The 23,213-nt window shown below is 44.7% G+C and overlaps 1 protein-coding gene across 2 annotated transcripts in view; it reads right to left on the bottom strand.

The window, feature by feature from the left end:
- ITGB7 (integrin subunit beta 7) overlaps window positions 1-23,213 on the bottom strand; it is a 683,045-nt gene that overhangs the window by 553,190 nt on the left and 106,642 nt on the right. Inside the window, exon 1 of one of the 2 annotated variants that reach the window (XM_069653333.1) lies at window positions 21,062-21,193. The exons of the other annotated variant lie outside the window; for it this stretch is intronic. The gene's annotated coding sequence lies outside the window, so the exon portion shown is untranslated. Of the gene's footprint in view, window positions 1-21,061; window positions 21,194-23,213 lie in introns of those variants that run through there. 2 annotated transcript variants of the gene reach the window in all.

Here is a 23,213-nt window from a genome sequence, read left to right as displayed (position 1 = left end):
GCTGAAGAAGAAGTACTGTGATTAAGGAGAAGGACCGTGACAGAAGGATTGTGATGGAGAACTGTGATGAAAGAATCGAACAGCGACAAACTAATGGAATCGAACAGCGACAAAGGAAGGAAAAGAACAGCAGCAGACTAATGATAGAGAGGACTGTGACAAAGGAGCAGGACTATGATGACTGATAACCACTTTGGTGAAAGAAAAGACTGTGATGAAGGTGAACTGTTCAGAACAAGGACTGGTAAGGAGAAGGACTGAGGAAGGACTGATGAAGAAGAAGGAAAGCGATGAAGGACTGTGATGAAGGACTGTGAAATAAAAAGGACTGTGATGAAAGAGAAGGATTCTGTAAAAGAACGGATGTAGGCGAAGGACTGTGACAAAGTAGAAGATCTGTTATCAAGCACTGTAATGAAAGACTCACTGAAGAGAAGGTCTCTAAAAAATGAGTTACAAAGGAAAAGTACTGTAGTGAAGGAAGACTAATGACCATGATACGAGAATGACTATTATGGCGGTATATGACGAAGCACTGGGATGATGCAAAGGACTATGCTAAAGGGGAAGGACTATGATGGAGGAGAAGGACACTGACAAGGGAGAAGGATCAGGACAAAGTATAAGAGTTGGACTGTGTTAAAGAAGGTCTTTGATCAAAGAAAAAGTCATAGAAGAAGGCGAACACCTGTGATAAAGGAGAAGGGCATTGACACTATGATGACAGGGACGAATGTGGCAAATGATGATTGTGATGAAGGAATGGGACTATGATAAAGGAGAAGGACAATGATGAAGGAGTAGGACTGTGATGAAGGAAAGGGGCTCTGGCGAAGGAGGAAGACTGTGAACAAGGTGGTCTGTTGAGAACAAACCAGGCAGTGAAGGAGAAGGACTGTGAGGAAGGACTGATTAAGGAGAAGGACTTTGATGTTAATGTTAATGTTAAAGGACATTTGTACCGCGCACTATCACCACCGGAGTGGTCCCTTGGCGCTCTGGCGGCTCTGAAATGGGAGGGGAGGTTGAGTTAGTGGGAGGAAGCAGGAAAAGTGAACGAGGGCAGTGATGTGCTGTTGGCGGCCTCAGCCCGGTGGGTCCGTTGGGTGGGCCTGGGGTGTTGGCGGCCGGTAGTCGTCGTGTACTGTTGTGCAAGGCTATGTGTGTTTTTGTTTTGTTGTTGCAGTGTAGTGAAGTTTGTGCGGTTTGTTGTGCTGTAGGTTTTGGTTGTGGTTGGTTTGGAGTTTGAGAGGTGTATGCTGAAAGGGAAATAGTTAGTAGGGGTTGGTTAGTTTGTGTCTCTATCCTGAATTGAAGCGCTCTGTTTGCGTAGTCTCCCCTGTTGCGGCTCTGTCCTGAAATGGGTCTGACTGGCCTACAGGTTCCTTACTCCTCTAGCCCCCGCCTCGGACATGCTCTCTCATAGCTCCCCTTATCTTCCATTCATACTCCTGTGGCCATTGCACCTGCCAATGACAACCTCTCAGGTAGTGGGGCGATTGCCAATATCTCGATAATTCCACACCCATATGGTACCTGGCGGTAGTTAATTAAGGGGCGGGCGAAAGTGTTGGTGGGATTGTTTGGGGCAGTTGACTCAGTCTCCGTGCATATCGCCTGTGTTCCAGTCTAGCCGGTGTCACCTGTCCAGGTGCCGTGGGCCTTACTCTCTCAGGTCCGGGATGTCCGTGTCTTTTGGTTTAGTCATCCTTTTCCAGTTTTGGTTTCCTGGTTTAATCTGTGGTGTTGTAGAGCCAGGTTTTTAGTGATTTCCTGAATTTTAGGTGATCTTCAGTGTTTCTTATTTCTTTTGGGATGTTGTTCCAGGTTTTTGCGGCTAAGTGGTAGAAGGAGGTGCCTCCAAGTTTTTTCTTATGGTATGGTTTGAGTTCCAGGCGGATTTCGTTGCTTGATCGGAGGGGTCTCGTTGGTTTGTAGACTTATTTTCTTTTGTAGGAATTCTGCTCCTTGTCCGCTGATTGCCCTGTGCGTTATGCACATTGTTTTGAAGGTGATGCAATGTTTTACTGGGAGCCAGTGTAATGTTTTTAGGGCTGGAGTGATGTGGTCTCTTCTGGATAGTTTGAGTAGTAGTCTTGCTGCTGCATTTTGGATCTGTTGCAGTTTCTTAAGGAGGTATTCTGGTATTCCGAGGTAGAGGCTGTTTGCATAGTCGATTTTAGACATGATTAGGGCGACAATAGTGATTGGTTTGTGCGCGAAGGAGAGGAAAGGTAGAATTCTTCTTGCCGTGCAGAGGAGGAAAAAGCATTTCTTCACTGTTGCATTTATTTGTGGTTCCAGGGTTAGGTTGTTGTCCATTAGGACTCCCAGATTTTTTACTACCTTTGATGGTGTTGGTGCCTTCCCCATTTCTGTTGGCCATGGGACGGTGGTTTCGTTCTCTTGGTCTTTGGATACGATCATGATTTCTGTCTTTCCTGAGTTGATTTTCAGGTTGTTGGCATCCATCCAGTTGAAGACTTCTTTTAGACAGTCGGTTAGGGTTGGAAGGTCAACATCAGTGTCTTTGATTTTGTAGATGATCTGAGTGTCATCTGCGTAGTGGTAACATGTAATGTTGTATTTTTTGAAGATTCTGATGACTGGAGTCTGATAGATGTTGAAATATAGTGGAGATAGTGAGGATCCTTGTGGTACTCCGCAATCGTTGACTCGTGGAGTGGATTTGAAAGGTTTTATCCATACGGTCTCTGTTCTGTCTGGTATGAATGATTTGGTCCAGCGTAGTGCTGTGTCTGTTATGCCTATGTCTTCTAGTCTTTTGGTCAGGGTGTCGTGGCTAACTGTGTCAAAGGCTGCGGAAAGAGGTCGAGCAGAATAAGGGCTGAGGTAGTGTTTGAGTCTGCGTTAGTTTTGAGGTCATCCCAGATGGATAGTAGTGCTGTTTCCGTTCCTCTCGCTGGTCTGAAACCAATTTGGGCTTAGTCCAGCAGATGGTATTTTTCTACGTGTTCTTGGGTTCGTTTATATACGTAGGTTTCTAGAAGTTTCGCTGGGTAGGGGATGTTGGAGATCGGCCTGTAGTTGGAAAGGTCATCTACGTCACCACTTGTGTTTTTTAAGAGTGGCTAGATGTATGCTGATTTGAAGATCTTCGGTACAGTCCCTGTGGAAAGTGATAGATTTAGAAGGTTTCTGTAGTGTTCTGCTGGTGATCCTTGCGCAAGGATTGATTTGTAGATGTCTGGGGGACATGCGTCCATGGGTGATCCCGCTTTCTTGCTTCGTTTAACCAGCATTGCGAATGCCTTTGGTGATATTTCAGGAAAGCTTCAGAGTTTGAGCTGTGGTTCCGAGTTGAGTTCGTTGGGTTGTATGTTGTGGTTGGTTGGTCGCTTTTGTATGGTTTGACGGATGTCATTGATTTTTTTTTTTTAAATGATCTGCCAGGTCGTTGCATAGTTTTTCTGAGCGGGTTGGGGTGTTATCACAGCCTGGTGGGTTTCTCATTTCTTCAATGATGTTAAACATTTCTTTTTGTGTGTTGGTGGCATTATTGATTCTGTCATCGTAATGTCTTTTCTTTACCTTTTGAATTTCCTTCTTGTATGCACGGATTTGTTTCTGGTACAGTGTTTTTTTCCCTGGGTTATATTCTTTCCTCCATTCCAATTCCATCTTTCTATTTTCCTTTTTCCTGTCGTTTAATTGTGGGGTGAACCATTTTGCCATTGCTCTTTTTTTGATGGGGTGAACGGTTTTTCTGGGGCGATCTTGTCTATAGTATCTGCGATCCATTTGTGCAGTATCTCTGCTTTTCCGTCTAGGTCAGCTAGCTCCAGTTCTGTAGTTGAGGCTTTCATTAATTCCAGTTGTTCGAATAGGTTGCTTTCTTTGACGTGTTTCCAGTTTCTTTTGGTGGTGGTTGTGAGTTTTGGATGTTGGATGTAGGCTTGGGTAGGCAGAGTAATCACGAATGGGATGATGAGATGGTCGCTCCATAGTATTTGTATCTGAGGTGCTGTGGTGATGAGTTTTTCTTTGGCGAAAATTGCGTCTAGGGTGAGTCCTGCCGAGTGTGTTGCTCCTTTTACTAGTTGTCTTAGTTTAATGGTGCTGAGTTGATCAATTAGTGAGTTTTGGGAGTTGGCGTGGCTGTCTTCAAACCAGATGTTAAAGTCCCCCAGGATGATTAGGTGTTTGTGGTTGATTGGTAAGTTGGTGGTGGCTTCTATGAAGTTATTGATGAATGTTGCATCATATGTCGGTGGTCTGTAATAGGATGAATGTGATGTTGGTTTTTGGGCTCGCTGTTAGATGTATTACATGGTTTCACAGTTGAGGATGTTGAGTGGTTCATCAGTTTTTATTTTCAGGTGTTCTTTGAATGCTATGGCGATGCCTCCTCCTTTTTTGTTTTTTCTGTTTATTTGTAGGCATTTGAAGTCGGTCGGAAGGCAACTTTGGAGTGTGATTTTGTAGTTGTCGTCCAGCCATGTTTCTGTGATGAACAGGATGTCAATGCCGTTGTTGTCGAGTAGGTCGAAGATCTCTGTTGAGTGTTTTGACATGGATCTTGTGTTTATTAGATTGCAGTGAAGTTTGGAGGTGTTATTTGGTTTGGGTTTTGTTGAGGTCGTCTTCCGCTCAGTGTTGAGGTTTCCTTCTTGGTCGGCCACTTGTTGGGCTGTGGGATTCGGGCATCAGTGTCTTTGAAGAGTTCTGATGAAGGACTGATGAGAAGAACTGTGACAAATGACTGAAAAATGCGAAGGATTGTGATGAAAGTGAAGGACTCTGAAGAAGGATGGATGAAGGCAAAAGACTGTTGAAGTGACGAAGAATAAGGATGGTGACAAAGTAGAAGATCTGTGATGAAGCACTATGGCTAAAGACCAAAAGACAATGACTATGTAGAATGATTATGATAAACAAGAAGGAATATGTGTATTTGTTTGTTGTAATTTTGTTTTGGTTGAACACCATAAATGTTTCACATTAATAGACAATAACATATTTTTAGCATCACATAACAAATCCAAGACAATCATTAATCTAAGGAATAGCGTAAGACCAAGAACCAAGAAATTCAGGTTTGGCTCTGAACAGTACAAATATGAAATAACAGTTACATCTACGTACTGCCGCATAGGCTATTTATGCCCGTGGGCAAGGCATGGCCCACCAGCCTTACCCCCAATGGCCGTGCATTCGCTCCTGTCAGGACTGGTCCCAATGCCATTTTTCCCCAGGGGAATGCACTCAGAACGATTGTACTATTTGTAAGTTGATTGCATAGTCTACTAGTACTCAATATATCTCTGGGCACTTTAAGATCTCAGACCTTTATCACAATAGAGTCAAGCGCATCCTTCCCCAGTGTGGCTATCCTACTACAATCCATAATATAATGCCCAGATGCAAGGTTACACCCCCAGTGGAAGCATTTATTCAGGAGGGCTTCCCTGATTTTGTGTCATTTAGATGATGGTTTAGGCACTCCATGGAGAAATATTGTCTTGGGGGAGAGGGGTCCAATGCGTTTGTAGGATGATTTGCAAAATCCATGGGGCAACTGATTCACTGACTGTACTGGCATCCTGGTTCCTCCAGAGGGTCCACCTGGCAACATTCCTTGGAATGTCCCATTGCCGTTAAGGACACCTGCTTTCGTTTCATTCTTGCCCCAAAGTGCTGCCCACCATTACCCTTGTTGAGGTCTCTAGATTCACCATAGGTTATTTGCACGGCAGATGCTGCTATCTTTTGGTCATTTGAAAGACTATAAAAAAGAAATACTGTATGGATGGTGATGAGCGGAAAGAACTGCGATGAAGGCGGACTGATGGAGACGGATTGAGATGAAGGCGAAGGATAATGATGAATGTGGAGGACAACGACTAAGGATTGCAATGAATGACTCATGTAGGAAATAGTCTATGAAGAACTGACGAAAGACTGGTGATGAGATGGACTTGCAAAGGACTGGGACTATGGACTTATCGAGGAAAAACAGTTTGATGAAGGAGATGGACTGACATAGAAGAACCATGGTGAAAAAGGACTATGACGAAGGAGAACTGTGACAAAAGAGGTGGACTATTCTGAAAGAGAACTGAGACAAAGGAGAAGAATGACTGTGATGAAATACTATGATGAAGGACTGTGATGAGGTAGGCCTTCGATGAATGAGGACTGTGTGTCAATGGGAGGTCTTAACCGCAATGTGAGTCACTTTGTCTTGAGAAGAGTGGCCGTCCGTCTGAGGAAGCCACATTGTAAGTAAACCAGAAAAGGAAACCTCCCAAGACAGGGGCCAAGATGCAGGGAAAACCCTGACGGTAAAAAAAAACTTGAGATGGTCAGAGGCAGCTGTAGCAGTTGCAAGTGAAGAATTGGCAGGTAGAAGGCAGGAGGTTGCTGCAGTAACCCAGGTCGGGTTGACTGCTCTTGAAAACTGGAAACAGAAAAATGGCATCGGTAGGAATGGGAACCATCTTAGAATGGGCATTGTCTGCGATTTCTGGGCACTATCTTGGGATATGTAATTATGTGCAGCGGTGAGATCTGTGGCTGCAGCGGCCATCGAACCTGTACCGTGACATCACACTGTGGTAAAGGAGAAGGTCTGTGACAAAAGGAGGACTGTGATGAAGGAGAAGGACTGTGATGAAGGAATTTTACAAAGGAGAAGGGCTATGATGAAGGGGAACTGAGAGGAAGGAGAAGGAATGAGTGACTATTGAGAAGGATTGGGATGAAGGACTGTAATAAAAGAGAAGGACTCCTTCTAAACACCCTTTCTCTTCTCTCAGTAGCCTTGTTTTGGCCAGAAGGTGGCGAGTGTATGTGGCTACAAGTGTGGCAAAATGCAATGTATATGCCTAGCATAACCAAAAAAAAAGAGCTGAATTGCAATGTATCCCTTCATCAATCCAAAAACCCAGAGGCATAGATAAACTGCTAATTATCAGTTGCAACTAACCAGCACTCTGAATCTGGCCAGCAGCATCCATTTTGCATTGACTCTTTGCTGTTTCCCTGAACAGTTAAGTCCTCATAGTGGTGAATTTTAACTTTTATAAAGCTCAATGTTTAGAAACTGGACAATTAAGGAACAGGAAATGCTTTCAAATGACAAGGTGAAGATTCCTTCGCCCCATCACCCTGTTGGATATTGAGAGCAAGATTTTTATGAAAGTCTTGCTGGGGGAATTGGAAGCATCGGAAAAAAGAGTTGGAGTGTTTTCTAAGTGCCAAATAGGGTTCAGGAGGGGGCTCTCAACCGCAGTGAATGGTATGGTGTTAAACCTCTTGAGCGAAAAAACACAAGCAAAGGGGGGAGAACAACTGTATGGTGCCTGGGTTGATTTCTCAAGGGCCTTCGACCAAGTGGCTAGGGGAAGGCTCTGGTTGAAGTTAAGAGCAAATGGTATTTCAGAGGGGCTCTTGGCGATGCTCATTGAATTCCACAAAGAAAACAACATTATAGTGAGACTAGATGCAGAGGGCCACATGTCAGAACCAGTGAGAGTAAATTGGGGGGTGAGGCAGGGTTGTCTAGGGGCCCCTCTATTCTTTAATCTGTATATAGCTGACATGGGGGATTTCTTAGCACCATTTGCGTTGGCCAGTCCAGCCTTAAATGGAAAGAAAATACACTGGCTGGCCTACGCTGGTGATGTGGTGGTCTTGGACAAAACGGCCATCGGCCTGCAACGTCTGCTCAACGGCGTTCATAAATATGCAGAGGAAAATAGGCTCTCCCTAAATTCAAACAAATCAAGGGTCCTGGTCTTCAGGCAAAAGAACAAAAAAATTGTATTCCCCAGCTGATCAATGGGGGGGGGGGCGATTACAAGGGTGGAGGATTTGGTATACCTGGGGTATAAAATTTATGCCATGCCAGCAATCTGTAAGGCAGAGTCGGATCTTGATGTAAAAATAAAACAGTTAACAGCGTAGATGAAAATAATCCTTTGGAAATATGGTAAATTTTCGATCATGCCAGTTCTTAAATTTTACCAGGCTAAAGTTATCCCTGTTCTGCTATATGGTCTTGAAGCTAAACCACAGCTATGGAACACGTCCTGGCAAAAATGAGCAGGTCTTTTGTGGAAGTATGTCTTGGGTCTTCCTATGAGCTTATCCATGGACAACCTCAGATTTGAACTGGGCCTCAGATCATTAAAATGTCAAGCAGGGTGGAAATTGATGGTATTGCAACATTGCATCACTACAACCCAAGATCACTCATTATATGCTGACATGAGAAAACATCTGGAGGCAGGCAGCTCTCAATATTTGTGTAGGCTAGACTTGCTGGTGAAGGAGCAGCTTCGGAGTGCGGACATAGATACAAAGCTGATGGAGGAAAACCCAACAAAGGCCAAAGAAAAATGGGAGGAAATGGACTGGATCCAGACCCTTGAAAAAATAAGATCAGGGACAACTCCGAATCCTCTACAAATGTCGGAAAGAAAGCTGGGTTTCCTCAGTAAATACTTAATTAAGTTCCCAGATTGGAGAGTGAGGAACAAATTCCTGAGGCTAAGACTAAATATCTTACATACTGGGGAAATTCTTGCAAGAAGAGGGTTGGGGGCACGAGCATTGAATTTGTGTCAGACTTGTGCTAATCCAGAAAACCAATCCATCAAACATCTGATGCTAGAGTGCGATGGCACGAGACGTTCCAGACAACAGTTCTTAAGCGGGTTTGTCTCTGAGTCAACATATTGGGTACACAATCACTTTTGGGAAAGTTTGATTGATGGGCAATCCCAACAAAATGCGATAGCGGTAGTCAAGATGCTGGAAGACTGAAAGTTAGATCTGTGAAATCTTGGCAAGTGCATCTTTGGGGGCCTGGCGCTCAATATGTTTCTCTTCAGGATGGCAAAGCTGTGGATAATTGACTTTTTTGTGGAAGCTCTTGTTTCTTTCTCCTCTGTTTTGCCCCCTTTCCTCTTCCTCCTCTTCTCTTTCTTTCTCTTTCTTCTTCCTCTTTTCTCTGTTTCTTCTCTGCTTTTAAGAGTTGAAGGTTGAAAAATTGGTTTATCTATAATGGATTTATTTTTAAGCTTTTGGCTTCTATTCATAATTTAAACACATATGTTTGCTTGTTTGTGAAAGGTTAATTTTGTAACCATATACAATTAAAAAAAAAGATTCCTTACATTACTTGCCACTTGGCAGATGTTCTTCTGAGCACATAGAACCCCTCCCGCCCCGCCCTGCCCCACCCCCGCTCGCTCCCCTTCCTCCCCGGGAACTGGAAGCTGTCCACATGGAGGAGTTAGGGACCTGCATGGTCCACACCCTTGAAACACGTCAATGTACACCGTTGTTATATCCCAAAAAGAGTATCTTACCTTTTGAGTGAACATGGATGGACAGTCTTCTGGGCTTTGGGTGCATGAGATATTGTTGGAGGAGCCCGCACATGGCTAATGAATATTTTCTACTCCCAGTGCATGAACAACACCATCTTGCACTGGTGCCTGGCACCAAGGGAGGCTCATGCCAGTGCGCTCTATGAAAATAATTGACTGCCACTATCTGCATCATTTAGCAGAACGGAGATGAACTGCAGCCTCATTTTAGGAACACTACCACTGAGCAATGAGTTCGGATTCAATCTTGAGTTCACTGTGGAGTTTGCATCGATTGTTCTTTCAGAACATGTATGTAAGGGGCAGGAATAAGACGCTGATACTGACCTATGGGAAGATATAAACTTGGTATTTTTGCTGAGAGTTAATATGTTATGTTTGCCCTGGTGAGGCTTAAGGATCTGGCTGAGAAGCTGTCGGCAGGGCAGAACACGGTTCGATTCTCCGCTGCTGCAAGTGGCGCTTGGAACCCTCCTCTGTCTGATACTTCCTCCCTGGTTCTGTTCTGCAGGGCTCTCAAAACATAGCCTCTTTCTGCACTTTAACTGTTGCTGTATTTTTTCTTTTGATTTGTATTCTAATGTCATTTGTTATATTGCCAATGCCTACGGTGACCAGATTTAAAAAGTAAAAAAACCGGGACAGGGCAACTAATATAAAAGTAGGACTAACTCTTGAAAGCGGCTGTCAAAGCACTACTCTTCAGTAGCGCTTGGTGGAGAAGGGGGTTTAAGTGTTACTGTTCAAAGAAACACATATTATAATTAATGTATCACACACTATTATCTTAAATTGTAAAATTCAGCATTTCTTCTGTGCAAGATTGTGCATTTCTTGCCTGCCAGCTATGAAGACCTACTACAAAAAACCGGGACGACTGCATTTTCCAATGGGAGCATAATCTTGAGAAAGGGGAACAGAGAACCAAATACTGGGACAGTCCCGACAAAACCAGGACGTCTGGTCACCCTACCAATACCCTGCTGGCCTTTGGGATGAGTTTGTGTTCAACTAAATGTCTTCAGTATAAAATACATTGGGCGAAACTAATATTTTTTAGCTCTACCTAAATTAGTATGAATTAAAAATGTGTTTTGGAGTTCTTGTGGAGCGAGCAGCCATCTTTGCTTGTGAATAGCTCTCAGCCAATGCAGGGACGTCCGCTTGTAAAAGCCCTTGCCGGGACCTCCAGCCTCCCACCCTACATAGGGGAAGGATGTGTCCAGCAGTCTCATAGTGCCATAGAACAGTCGGACCCTGGTTTCCCCCTCCCTCTGAACCACATTGTGTGATCTCAGACAGGCTCAGACTGGCCTGTAGGGCAATAGGGCAATTCCCGAACCAAAAACACAAAATGCTAGTGTGGGCCAGTTTTTAGTTGTTGAAGTGGGCCAATTTTTGTGTGCATGTGGGCCAGTTTCATAAGTTACTTCACCATGCGGCTAATAGTTTTGACCAGTGTTACTGAATACATATTCTTTAAAATGCACAACTTGCATCACATTTCATCAAAAACCTCCCCCTTGGGTACTACTCAAACAGCCTGTCACAAAAGGAGTGAATTGCCATTTGCAACTGCGGGCCACTTTTTCATTGGTGCCCGAGACAATTGTATGCCCCTGTCCGACGCTAATCTCGGATCAGTTTTAATTTCCAAGTGCTCAAATCACGTATTTGCAAACATTAACATTTGCCAACATTAAAAACACTTCCCCTGTTTCTCTCTAAAATCTGTGCATTCTGCTGTTGTTTGCGGCTGTCAGTTAGTGGATGTTCTCTTTTTCTCTAGATCACTTCTCCTATTTGTGGCACTCCACTTTTTGCCTAACCCAGTTTTGCTTAAGTACTTGATTTTATATTTATTAAAGGGTTATTCAAGAGGCAATATCATTTACATGTAGTAACACATACATTTGTGGTGCTCCCACACAACTCTTTCACAACGTAATGTTTACTAGCTGGGCAAATGTGTGAAATGTTATATTTGGAAACGGGTTAGCGTTGCGAACTAGTTAACATTTAACAAGCCATTGCATATTTTTTCTTGGTCTGGCATTGTTACTGGAGGCTTAGGTGTAAGCAAAAGTGCCTCTGCATTTTCTTTGAAATTGCCGATGTGCACTACTGCGGTGCTAAGTCCCTTTTCCGTGGGCCTGACATTTAACCAGAGTGGGGGTTTGTGCTGTGTGGTGGCGAGACGTCATTGCCAGGCTTCCTGTTACAGCCAACTCTGAATAAGGCCCAGGGCGTTGCTGCTCCTTTTCGGGTTTGGTTTGAATTTTTTTCACATAAAAGTCAAAGTGGGACTTTTTGTAAAAGCAGCAAAGCATTCACCACACCACCATACATTTAAAAAAAAATAATGGCACAAGGATATAAAATACCAAATAATCTGATTTAAAGGTGCACACACCAGTAAGAAATCCGTATTGGAAAGTACATGTTCACATTGCAAGCACAATCCTCAAGCTGACTCAATATTACTTTGGAAGCCAAATGTATGTTGGGGCACAATGTGCTATGTTCAAGCATCAAAGAAAAAGCATTTCAAAGAAATATTTTAGAGTTTCGAGTTCGTAGGCGCAGAACGACTAATCCGGATGGGCTCATTCAGATCGAACCAACTCCCAGACACGTGCAGGGGTCCCTCAAGGTTCCATTCTCTCCCCAAACAGCTTCAATTTATATATGTAACCCTTGGGAACTCTGCTTAATGACCGAAACATAGCCATCCATCTGTAAGGTGATGACACTCACCATTGCTTGCCTCCACAAATGCCTGGCTACTATCCAAACATGGATGTTAAACACTTACCATAACTGAACCCAACCAAGACCGAATTTCTGTCCTCCTTGGTCTCCCCACCAAACAACAACTAACGTAACAATGGCTGGATGGCATGTGCCTAGAAGTATTCCCCCCTCTGGTGTCAAACTCAGTCAAATCCCTGGGCTTCATTGTTGACAGCAGCCTTTCCTTCCAAAAGCACATCGCCAAAACGGGACACAAGGCTACAGATCCAAACCATTAATTCCCTGAATGATTTCCGCACGGTGGTCCAAGCCCTCATTATCTCACACATCGATGGGGGATATGCCCTCCATACTGGGCTTCCAGCCAAACACCTGGGCCCCTCAAAGCAGCACACCACACCTGCAGTTGCCTCCTGACAGCTGCCCACAAATTCGACCACATGTATGAATGTATATATACACATCTATAAAGCGCCAACTAAGGCCCATCATCATCTAGGTGCTAATGAGGCAACAGGGTGGATTGACAAGATAGGAATATGGTTGAAAACAAAAATAAGGTTATTAGTAATCTCACAAAGATGGTAGGGAACAGAATTCCATAATGTGGGGGCAAGAACCGAAAAGGATTGATGAATAGCGTGGTGTGTGACGCAAAGAATCTTAACATTGACTCGACTTTTAATAGGCAACCAGTGAAGTTGGGATAACAAAGTGGGGGTATGTGAAAATCTAGGCACATTAAAAGCCAAGCGAGCTACTGAATTTTGAAGGGTCTGCAGTTGTTGAACCATAAAATCAGGATGACCCAGGTAGACACCATTACAGTAATTGAGAGATCCCTCAATGGAAGAGGTAACAACCATAGAACGACGCGTGGGTGGGATAAAAGGTAGAATATTGTTAAGACGGTTAAGTTTCAGAAAGCCTGTGTTGTAGACCAAAGAGATCTGCACTTCTCTTGAACCACAAGGTAAATGTTTAATACCCAAACATTTTACTGATGCACTCGGGTGGGGGGGCAGGATCCATAGGTACTGGGACAGAAATCTGAATGCCACAACGTTGTGGAGTTAGGTGAACTGATCACAATAATCACATCTTTTTCTCAGTTTAATTTCAGCCAATATTCAGCCATCCAATTACCAATGGCTGACAAGCAAGATTTCGGTTTAGAGGGAGGATCAGATTCTTGAGAGTCAAGTCGAAAAATCAACTGCTTATCATACGCATATGGATAGAATTGAATGGCATGCATCTCGATGAGATCAGATAGGGGACACAACTAGAGATTGAAAAGAAGCAGCGAAAGAGAAGAACGTTGAGGAACCCCACAAGAAATAGGTACTTGGGCTGAGTGAAAAGGAAAAAGAGATAGAGTTTGTGTACGATCCATATGCAAAGAAGAAAACCAAGAAAAAGTGGGACCCAAAATATCCTACATCTCTGGACCATGGAGAAGAATGCAGTGATCAATAGTCCTAAATGCCATGGGGAGGTCCAGGAGAATCAACACTTGGGCCTCGCCGTGTTCCTGAAGTAGGGATAGATTGTCCAAAATAGAAATCATAACTGACTTTGTCCATTAGTGGTCCAAAACGAGATTGAAAAACATGAAGATGATTGCAATCGAGAAACGAGAGAATTGTGGGACGACAATGGCTTCCATATGTTTCATAAGAATAGGAAGAATAGATATAGGCCTGTAGATGGGCAGAGAAGATGGATCTAAATGGGGCTTTTTTTTAAAGCATAGTAACTAGCCCATGTTAGTGCGATACCGAAACTGCATTGGGTATCTGGCCTCCCCCTGACCTCGGGCCCAGGTCCCGCCCCCAAGGCCAGTCGTACACCTGCACTGCCTTCCTGGAAACCACCACACTAAGGGACTGTTTCTGTATCCCTACAGATCCACCACCAGCACTTGACACCTGATGTCTGCACCACCCTTGCACTTGCCTCCAGCTGGCCGTACGTTACTCATTGTTTATTATTCTTTATCCCATGGGCTGCACTTTCCCCCTCCCCTTTCAAATGCACTTGCGCGATCTGAATGGCACCTGGCCTAGTAGGATCGTTGTCTGTCTTCCCTCTGTTCCCCCTCACCACGTCGCGCCTTGAAACACTTGTGTATAGGCGCGTTATAAATGCCATATCATATCATGTTTCAGTGGAACTAGAATCACGCCACGCATAGAAGAGTAATGAAGACCAGCAGTGAACAAGGGGATAGTTTCAGAGAAAAAGATTTAATACAATTAAAAGGAATAGGTTCAAGAGGCGATGAAGATTTGATGTTCTGGAGAGCCGAAGCAAACATCTCATCCGTAATGGGTTTGAATTTGATAACCTCTATGGTATCACAGGAGATAAAGAGTCAGAAATGGCTGAATGGGGGCTGAAGAACCAGAACCAACAGAGGCGATAGAGCGACAAATCTTTTGGATCTGTCCAGCTTCGTTGTATACTCACCCCATGTAAGGCTGAGGGGAGCAGGCGTTGGGGTATATGTAAGGGACGCTGGGCAGTCAGAATGCAGGCTCTGACCAACTGGCAAAATATTCCGGGACATGAACTCACGCTTTGGCAGAGCACGACCTGACATATTGTGTCATAGCCTAACATTGCATAATAAAGGTGAGATAGGACATTATAGACGATGTTTAGTTTAGTTTATTATTTGATAATGCGCTCCAAACCCTGGGGTAGCCGGGCACAGCAGTAACAAGAATATTTAAGCTTGGTTACATACAGTGGTTGCAGTACATGATAATTACAGTATTTGCAGTACACATATGCGAGATATGGGTACATCACAAAGAAAGAAGAGAGATGGTCTATAGTACAAGTTTCAGGAAAATCATGATAGTTACATGCAGAAATCCAGGATCTAATGCAGGGGAACAGTTTGACGGGAGTCATTGGTCCAGAGCCAGGTTTTCACGTTACATCTGAATCTAGAGGTAGGGCTGATCAGCTCTCAATGCAGTGGGGAGTGTATTCCAGGCACGAGCAGCTCTAATAGGGAAGCTAGCTCCACCCGCTTTTGTTAGTCTGAATCTGGGAATTTCTAGTAGGAGATGGTTAGAAGCTGTGGTGTGGTGACTGGAGGATTTTCTGGTCAATCTAGCAGAAATATATGGGGGCGCAGTATTGTTCAGTCCTTTATAAGTGAGAGATACCGTCTTGAGGAGAATTCTGTCACTAATTTTTAACCAGTGGTGGCCTTTCCTGACATCAGATATATGCTTGCTACGGGGTATGTCCAAGGCTGCTCTAAGAGCATTGTTCTGTAATATTTGCATTTTGTTTATGACAGTTTTGTTGGCGCCTGCATATAGGGCATTGCAATAGTCCAACTTAGACATTATTAGAGCGTTGGCTAGTGTGATACAGTTGGTTTTGGAGAGGTACGTTCTACAGGCCCTGATCAATTTACAGGTGTAGGCTGTGGAAGAAGCCAAAGAGTTGACTTGTTTTTTAAGAGATAGTATGGAATCAAGGTAGAAACCCAGTGTTTTTACCTCGGTTATCACCTTGATTACATTACCATTTATAGTAAAGGCAGTGTAACTGGGGCTAAGTTTTTTAAGGTTGGAGTCGGAGCCCAGGATCAGTATCTTTGTTTTGTTGTCATTCAGGCAGAGGCCGTAAGAGGCCATCCATGCCTGAATGAGGAGGTTAATCTTATTTACTAGAGCTGTGTCTTCCACAAAGTTGCCAGATAGTGGTATGAGTGGTATCTGCGTGTCGTCCGCGTAATTAGTATAGGTTACCCCCAGCCTGTCAAGTTTGTCGAAGAGTGGCTTAGTGAAGATGTTGTACATTGTTGGGGAGACACATGAACCTTGTGGGACGCCACAGGTGATTTGTATTGGGTCCGCTGAAGCTAAGGGGGAGAACACTCATCGTACGGTTGGCTAGGAAGGATTGTACCCAGGCTATAGCTTCACATGGTCCACCAGGTCGAAGGCCGCCGATAAGTCGAGGAGGAGGAGCATAGCTGTTTTACCTTTATCCTTCAACTCGTCGATTTGTGTCTTGAGGTCAATTAAGGCTTTTTCAGTGCCGTGTTGTGGTCTGAATCCAGATTGGCGTGATCCTAGTAGTTGGTTCGTCTCCAGATGGTTTTGGATCTAGAGGTAGGCTACTCTGTCAATGATTTTGAGGAGGAAAGGGACCGTAGTAATGGGCCTATAATTAGTTGGGATAGCCGGGTCAAGGGTCTGTTTTTTGAGCAGAGGCAGTACCCAGGATTCTTTAAGGTTATTAGGCACAGTACTTGATTTAAAGGAGGCATTAATTAGCTTAGAGATGAAGGGTGCTAAATCTCTAGCTGCGTTCTTAATAACTTGTGCCGGGCAACTGTCGCCCTGGCGGTTCGATGGTTTCAGAGATGTATCAGGAGATACTCCACTCATTACGATAGGAGCAGCTCTAATCTTTATACGAGGCATTCACTTTTAGTTAAGAGAAACAGCACCCCAGGAAGTGAAGAGCACAGACCTCCATTTCTCATTTCTCATGACCTCACCCTACTTTGCTTAGGTGATGTGTGCAGTGGGGCCTCCTGAGGTTTTTCCCAGTCAGTCCAAGAACAATATTCGCAAGCTGGACCCTGTGTGTCCATATGTGAATCCCAGCAATCTGTCCCAGAGTCTCCTACATGCCTCAAGACCCTCTTACATAGCAAAAGCAGTCAAAATGGCCTCCAACCTTTCTCGTGCTGCGGCAGTCCTATAACTTAGTTTTCAGAATGCTGCTGAATCCATGCGCAAGGACCTGGGGTTCAGGCATGTGTCACTCTGGAATAGGGTGACAGTACTCCTGTGTTCCTACTCCACACTCACCCCACATGCTCCAAATACTGAACACTGACTCACTCCACACATCCCATGCAATCCAAAACGTATCCCACGCATGCCACTAAATCCAAAACAGCCCTACACAGCCCACATACGCCAACACTCAAAATATGCACCATAGCAATCCCTCTATTCATCCGCTAACACCACCCTTGCTCATTCCAACATTCACCCCACACACTGTGCTCACTCCCAGCAATCAACACGCATTCTCCATTCCCTCCAGAACATACCCCACACACTTAGCGCACTCCATTCACTCAGCATTCCAACACCAGTACTCAACCCATTCCAAGACTCATCTTCACATACCCAGCAATCACTCATAAATCCCAAACTCACTCAATTCTCACAATTTCTACAACACTACCCCTTTAATTGCAAAATGTACCCCAAACATTTTGCTTGTGCAACACGCTCCACACTTCACTCACTCAATTCCCACCAAAATCCATTCCATTCAGTCACCCACTCACTCAAACATTCATGCTATGTGCTCCATTTACTCGCAACACATAAAAACACATTCCACTCACGACAATACAACACCGGAAACACGTAATTCACTCAACATTTATCAGAATAACTTCAACACTCACTCCAAGCACTTATTTTCTCTAAAAATTACACACCTCACTCCATCTGGAGCTCTCCTTAACTCATAACTTGCCTGCACACTCTTCTCACTCAACACCTGTTGCACATACTCCACTTAGTTCACCCCATGCCCTCTAAGACCTAGCACTTGGCCAAGACCATCTGCACAACTCCACCACTCACCTCTTGCACTGCAGTCACTCCACTTACCCCACTCACTTGTACATTGCATGCCCCAACACAAACTCTAGGAGCCACAGCATTCACCTCAAGCATGCCACTTATCACACCACTCAAAACACTCACTTCAACAATCACCCTAAGCACTTACTTTACTCTAGCACTCGAACCATGCGCTCCACCCTACACATTATACTCACTCCAACAATTGCCTACACACTCCACTCACTCCAACACTCACCCCAGGCATTCCATTTACTTCAACACTCGCCCACTCACTTCAATAGTCAGTCTATACACTACTCACCGCAACCCTCACACCAGACAGTCGCATTTCAATCACTCCATTCGCTTCATCGCTCCATACCTGTGCCTTTCAACACTTACATCGTGCACTTCACACTCTACAGCACTTATCTCACACACTTCCCCCATGCAATTCTTTCATTAAAAAAATCACCTCACTCACTTCCTCAACTCTGCTCCGCTCTAATCCTCCTCGTCCTCCTCTTTCCTCCAACTTGTTACATTCCTCCTTTTCATCTGTTTTCCTCTCTGCCTCCTCCAAGCTGTCTCTGCTTTGGCCAAATTCTGATATCCTTCCTTTCTTCCTCTGCTTTCCACTCACCCTCCTGTTTCCTCCAGCCTTTGACGCGCCCCTCTCCCACTCTCCTCTCCTTTCCATTCTTCCTCCTCCCTGGTGCACCTCCTCTCCTCCTCGCATCTGTGTCCACCCTCCTCTCCACGTTCTGCTTGTAAAATAAGCAGGCAGCTTTGTGAAGTTTTGCATTTAGGGCATTTACGCTTTATTGCACAAATGAAACCTCTGTGGGGCGTAGTAGCAATTTTGCATGATGGTTACCCCACTGTGAACATTGGCACTTTCCAGGAAGTTTTAGAATGGACACAAAAAGGATAACTGGAGATGGCTTGGATCACAAAGTCATCAAGCAACAATAACTGCAGGCTGGCGGGAAGAACTTGACTGACAAAATAGAACCAACTTTGATGAGGCCCCCCAAAGCCCAGACAGCTCCTAAAGTGAGCTAGCCATCACACACAAGCCTAAACATAGCTGACCTCCACATTGAAGGTCATGAGACATCCCAGACCCCACGACCCTAATGCAGTGCCCCTACGCCTAACTGTTCACCCCATGTAAATGTGCCACAAGAAGGGACTAAATATGTTGTCGGATAAATATTCTCAATGTGTTCATTAATGCGGGTTTATTGGGACCCATGTAGCACAGCAGAGCCATTTTGCACAGTGTCCATTGTAAAAATAAATTACGCCCACTGAGTCTATTATAATAAAGTGTCTCAGAGATGACAACCTGTGACACTTTACACAGTGCTAGTAGACTCACAAGATAACCAAGTTCTGGTACCACGTCATGTTCTCATTCTGGTGAGCTAGAAGCCAATTGTGTTCGGAATCTAAAGTGCATCTATGTGTACATTGTTACCCATTCTATTTTCGCTGGGATTGTATAATAATGCACTAGTTACAAGTGCCTTGTTTTTATATGTGATGCGTTAATTTCTTTATGATATGTTGTGTTAACTAATACATTGATTTTCAGCATTACTGAAGGTTTTGAACCCAAACCTTTTTCAGCACCCTGAACTGTCAGACCAGTCTCTGAGCACCTTCCATTGCGCCCCACTGGTACATCATGGCTGCACTCTCCGAGCAGATCCAAGGCGCGAGACCCGTCATTCCCAGAGGGAGCATGGGACAGGACATGGGGGCAGGACACGGAGCCAAGAGGCATCCCGCAGTGTGTGGACCAGATTTGCCCTGGTAATAATGCTTGTGAATGGCCGAATTGTTCGATGTTGTTTCAGCCACAGTTTGGTTTCCGCTGGGTCTTTTGCCGAAACATTTTTACAGAACAAAATAATTGAATTTTGTTTAAATATTTGGGGGTTTGCTTCAAGCCCTCTCTCCCCTGGTATATACTCCCTACCCACCACCCCCTAGCCCTTGCGTCCCCTTAGCCACCCCATCCCTATATTTTTTTATGAGGTTTTAGTTGGAAAATGTTTGGCAAAAAACTCAGAGAAAAATATACTGGCAGTGAAACAACTGTATACCGACTTCATTTAGCTTGTGTTCACACTGACACAATGTCATGATTTGCACAGATGAAAAGCAAGTGCCACAGGGAAAGTGAGAGCTGCTCCCGGGCTACACGGCTATTTGGAGCGCGTTGTTAATGAGAAGAAAGAGCGCTCACGGGCTACACAGCTATTTGGAGCGCGTTGTTAATGAGAAGAAAGAGCGCTCCCGGGCTACACAGCTATTTGGAGCGCGTTGTTAATGAGAAGAAAGAGCGCTCCCGGGCTACACAGCTGTTAGTGGCTCATGATTTAGTGAATAGAGAGAGAGAAAGTTTTCTCTGTTTACACAGCCATCCATTAGGGGCCCATGGTTCAGGCATGCGAGAGAGCGTGCCGCCTGATTACAAAGCTATTAGAGGCTCATGGTTCAGGGAAGAGAAAGAGAAAGGGTGACCCCAGCTGCAAAGCCAGTAGGGGCTCCTGGTTCAAAGAAGAGATTGACCCCTATTTTCACCGCCATTAGGGGCTCCTGCTTCAGGAAAGAGGGAGAGACCCGACCCCCATTTACACAGCTTTTAGAGGCTCGTGGTTCAGGGAAGTGAACGAGAAAGCCCCCCCCCCCCCCAGTTACACAGCCAGTAGGGGCTCCTGGTTCAAGGAAGAGGGAGGGTGACCCCTATTTACACTGCTATTAGAGGCTCAGGGTTATGGGAAGATAAAGAGAAAGGGGGCCCCCAGTTACACAGCCAGTAGGGGCTCCTGGTTCAGGGAAGAGGGAGGGGACCCCTATTTACACTGCTATTAGAGGCTCATGGTTATGGGAAGATAAAGAGAAAGGGGGCCCCCAGTTACACAGCCAGTAGGGGCTCCTGGTTCAGGGAAGAGGGAGGGGACCCCTATTTACACTGCTATTAGAGGCTCATGGTTATGGGAAGATAAAGAGAAAGGGGGCCCCCAGTTACACAGCCAGTAGGGGCTCCTGGTTCAGGGAAGAGGGAGGGGGACCCCTATTTACACAGCTATTAGCGGCTCAGGCTTTGGGCGGAAGAGCTGCCCCCCGGGTTGCATGCCGCCGCAGGCTATCCCGCGGTTCACACTACACCCTGACTTTAGGCAACAGAACCATCTCTCAAGTTGCACAGCTGACGCGTTTAGGTTTTAGCGGCATCATCTATCAGGTGAAGTACATGGTTGGGCTCCGGGTCCGCAGGCGATAAAGGACGGCGCGTCATGCACTTACCTTTGGTAGTGCTTGGCGTCCTTGCCGCGTGAATGATCGTGCTCCTCTTCCTGCACACAGCTGCTCTCTGAGTGGAATTTGCATAAGTCATCTGTCGTTTCGGCTGAAGGAAATGACAAACTTCGCGCTGGAAACCCCAAAACCAGGATTCCACAGCTGTAGATATGGCCCCCTGATGCTAAGAGGAAAGGAGAAGCGGAGGAGAGTGGACACACGGTGCGAGGGAGAGGGACGGAGAGTGGAGCTGCACCGAGAAAACGAAAACAGTGCCCATTGGGACCCCTGGGGACGGTGAGAATGTGAGAAGAATTCGTGTTTTCTTTCGTTATCATCTGGCTGCTGGTGTTTATGGACTCACGCAGATGTAGGCTGTCGCTGCCTTCACTTGGACAAAAAGAGGCTGCCCAGGGACAGGGAGGACTAAAGGGCTGTCAAAACACTGTAACTGGGGGGGTAGTCCTACCCTCTAGAATTTAAATCTTTGCAAACAATTTAAATGCAAGTTTGTTGAATCCCTTTAGAACACACATCTAAATGGGGCATTCACCATTTGTACCATAAGCAAACCACTTGTGAAAACACATAAACATTCATATGTAGTAACACAGCTTTTTTATTATTTAGATGATTCTTTAACTTTGTTTTCCTTTTTATAGAAAACAATTAGTGATACACACAGTTGTGCCCAAACTAAGATACACAAGCATGATCATTTCAGGGCATGATAAATGCGCTAAAACACATGAAAGACAACTCATAAGTAGGTGGGAACATCATGAAAACAATTTCGATGAACACAGAGTATTAATGAGTTTTGTGAATGGGAGACCTTGATTAAAGATCTCCTCTGCCCAGCTGGAATATGACCTGGTGTTTGGCCGCTGCCTTCGCACCTGAAAGCCTTGAACAAAGCAGTCTCTGGGTTCAAGCACAGAATGACATAAATGGTCGTACGCAGGGGATGTCACAGGATTTGGTGAGGCCTGGGGCCAAATATTTTGCGAGGCCTCCCATACTTTTTTTGTACTGAAACAAAGGGAAAGGCAATAACTATACTTTGAGTTTATGGATGGAAAACTGGATTCTGGTCTGTTATTATGGCTAAAATGCTGTACCAGAAAACAAAGGCAGGTGGTCACTGTTTTATATCCTCCAAAATGTACGCTAAATCCATGTTGCCAAATTGTACACCTGATAACAGGGACATCATTTTACCAAAATGACAGGGGTAGCGGAAGTGACATCACACGACTCCCCCACTGCCCCTCCGATCTGGAGACACCACAGGAAGTGATGTAATTTGGCCCTGACCCGATTGACATCACAGGAAGTGATGTCCTTTGGTCCTGCCCCCCCTCCGCCTCAGTGACATCACAGGAAGTGGCACTATAAAGCACTAAAACACTAAAAAAGCATCAAACACATCAAAAAGCATCATAAAGCATCAAACACTAAAAAGTAACAGGTGTGTTTTGGATTCCTAAAATATTGGGTCTTCATCAAGGTAATTGTGTTTTATTCCTGTACATTGGATTGATGTGGTGTGTTGCCAGTGGTGGTTGGATGCACTGGATAGCGCTTCTTCAAGGGCTCAGTGCCAAAGTGTTGACAGGTATCTCGTTCGGGTGCATCAATCCAATGTACAGGAATAAAACACAATTGCCTTGATAAAGACCCTTGAGTGGTCGAAACACGTGTCAGCACCCACAGTGATAATAAAGACCTAATGGCATAGACCTATAACGAGTGGACTACATCTCTCGTCCTTCTAGGATTCCACAGAACATAGGGATTCTCCTACATTTTATAACCTATGTATAAAGCACCAATATTGTAGGAATCCAAAACACACCTGCTTATACTTCACTAGGGGCACAAGAGCACTGCCCTAATGGATTGTTGCAGCCGGCCGCTTTTTTACATCACTCACTTATAAGGATGAGTTTGGGCGCGGTAGCCACATTTTCCTGGTGCTCTAAACCTTTTTGTAAATTACTAAAAAGTAACATACATTTATTTATTTATTTTATTTATTTGGATTGGCAAAGCGCGCTAACAGCCCAACGGCATCAATGCGCTGTTGCATGAAACTGTCTTAGTTGCGTGAAGTTGTCTTAGTTACACTCAGGCTAATTGCTCGTGGTTTCTTTAA

This window comes from Ambystoma mexicanum, chromosome 3q (genome assembly GCF_040938575.1).
Source record: "Ambystoma mexicanum isolate Mex_15411 chromosome 3q, UKY_AmexF1_1, whole genome shotgun sequence".
Lineage (NCBI taxonomy): Eukaryota > Metazoa > Chordata > Amphibia > Caudata > Ambystomatidae > Ambystoma > Ambystoma mexicanum.
Note: the sequence above shows the minus strand (reverse complement) of the source record. Positions and strands in the feature narration are given on the sequence as shown.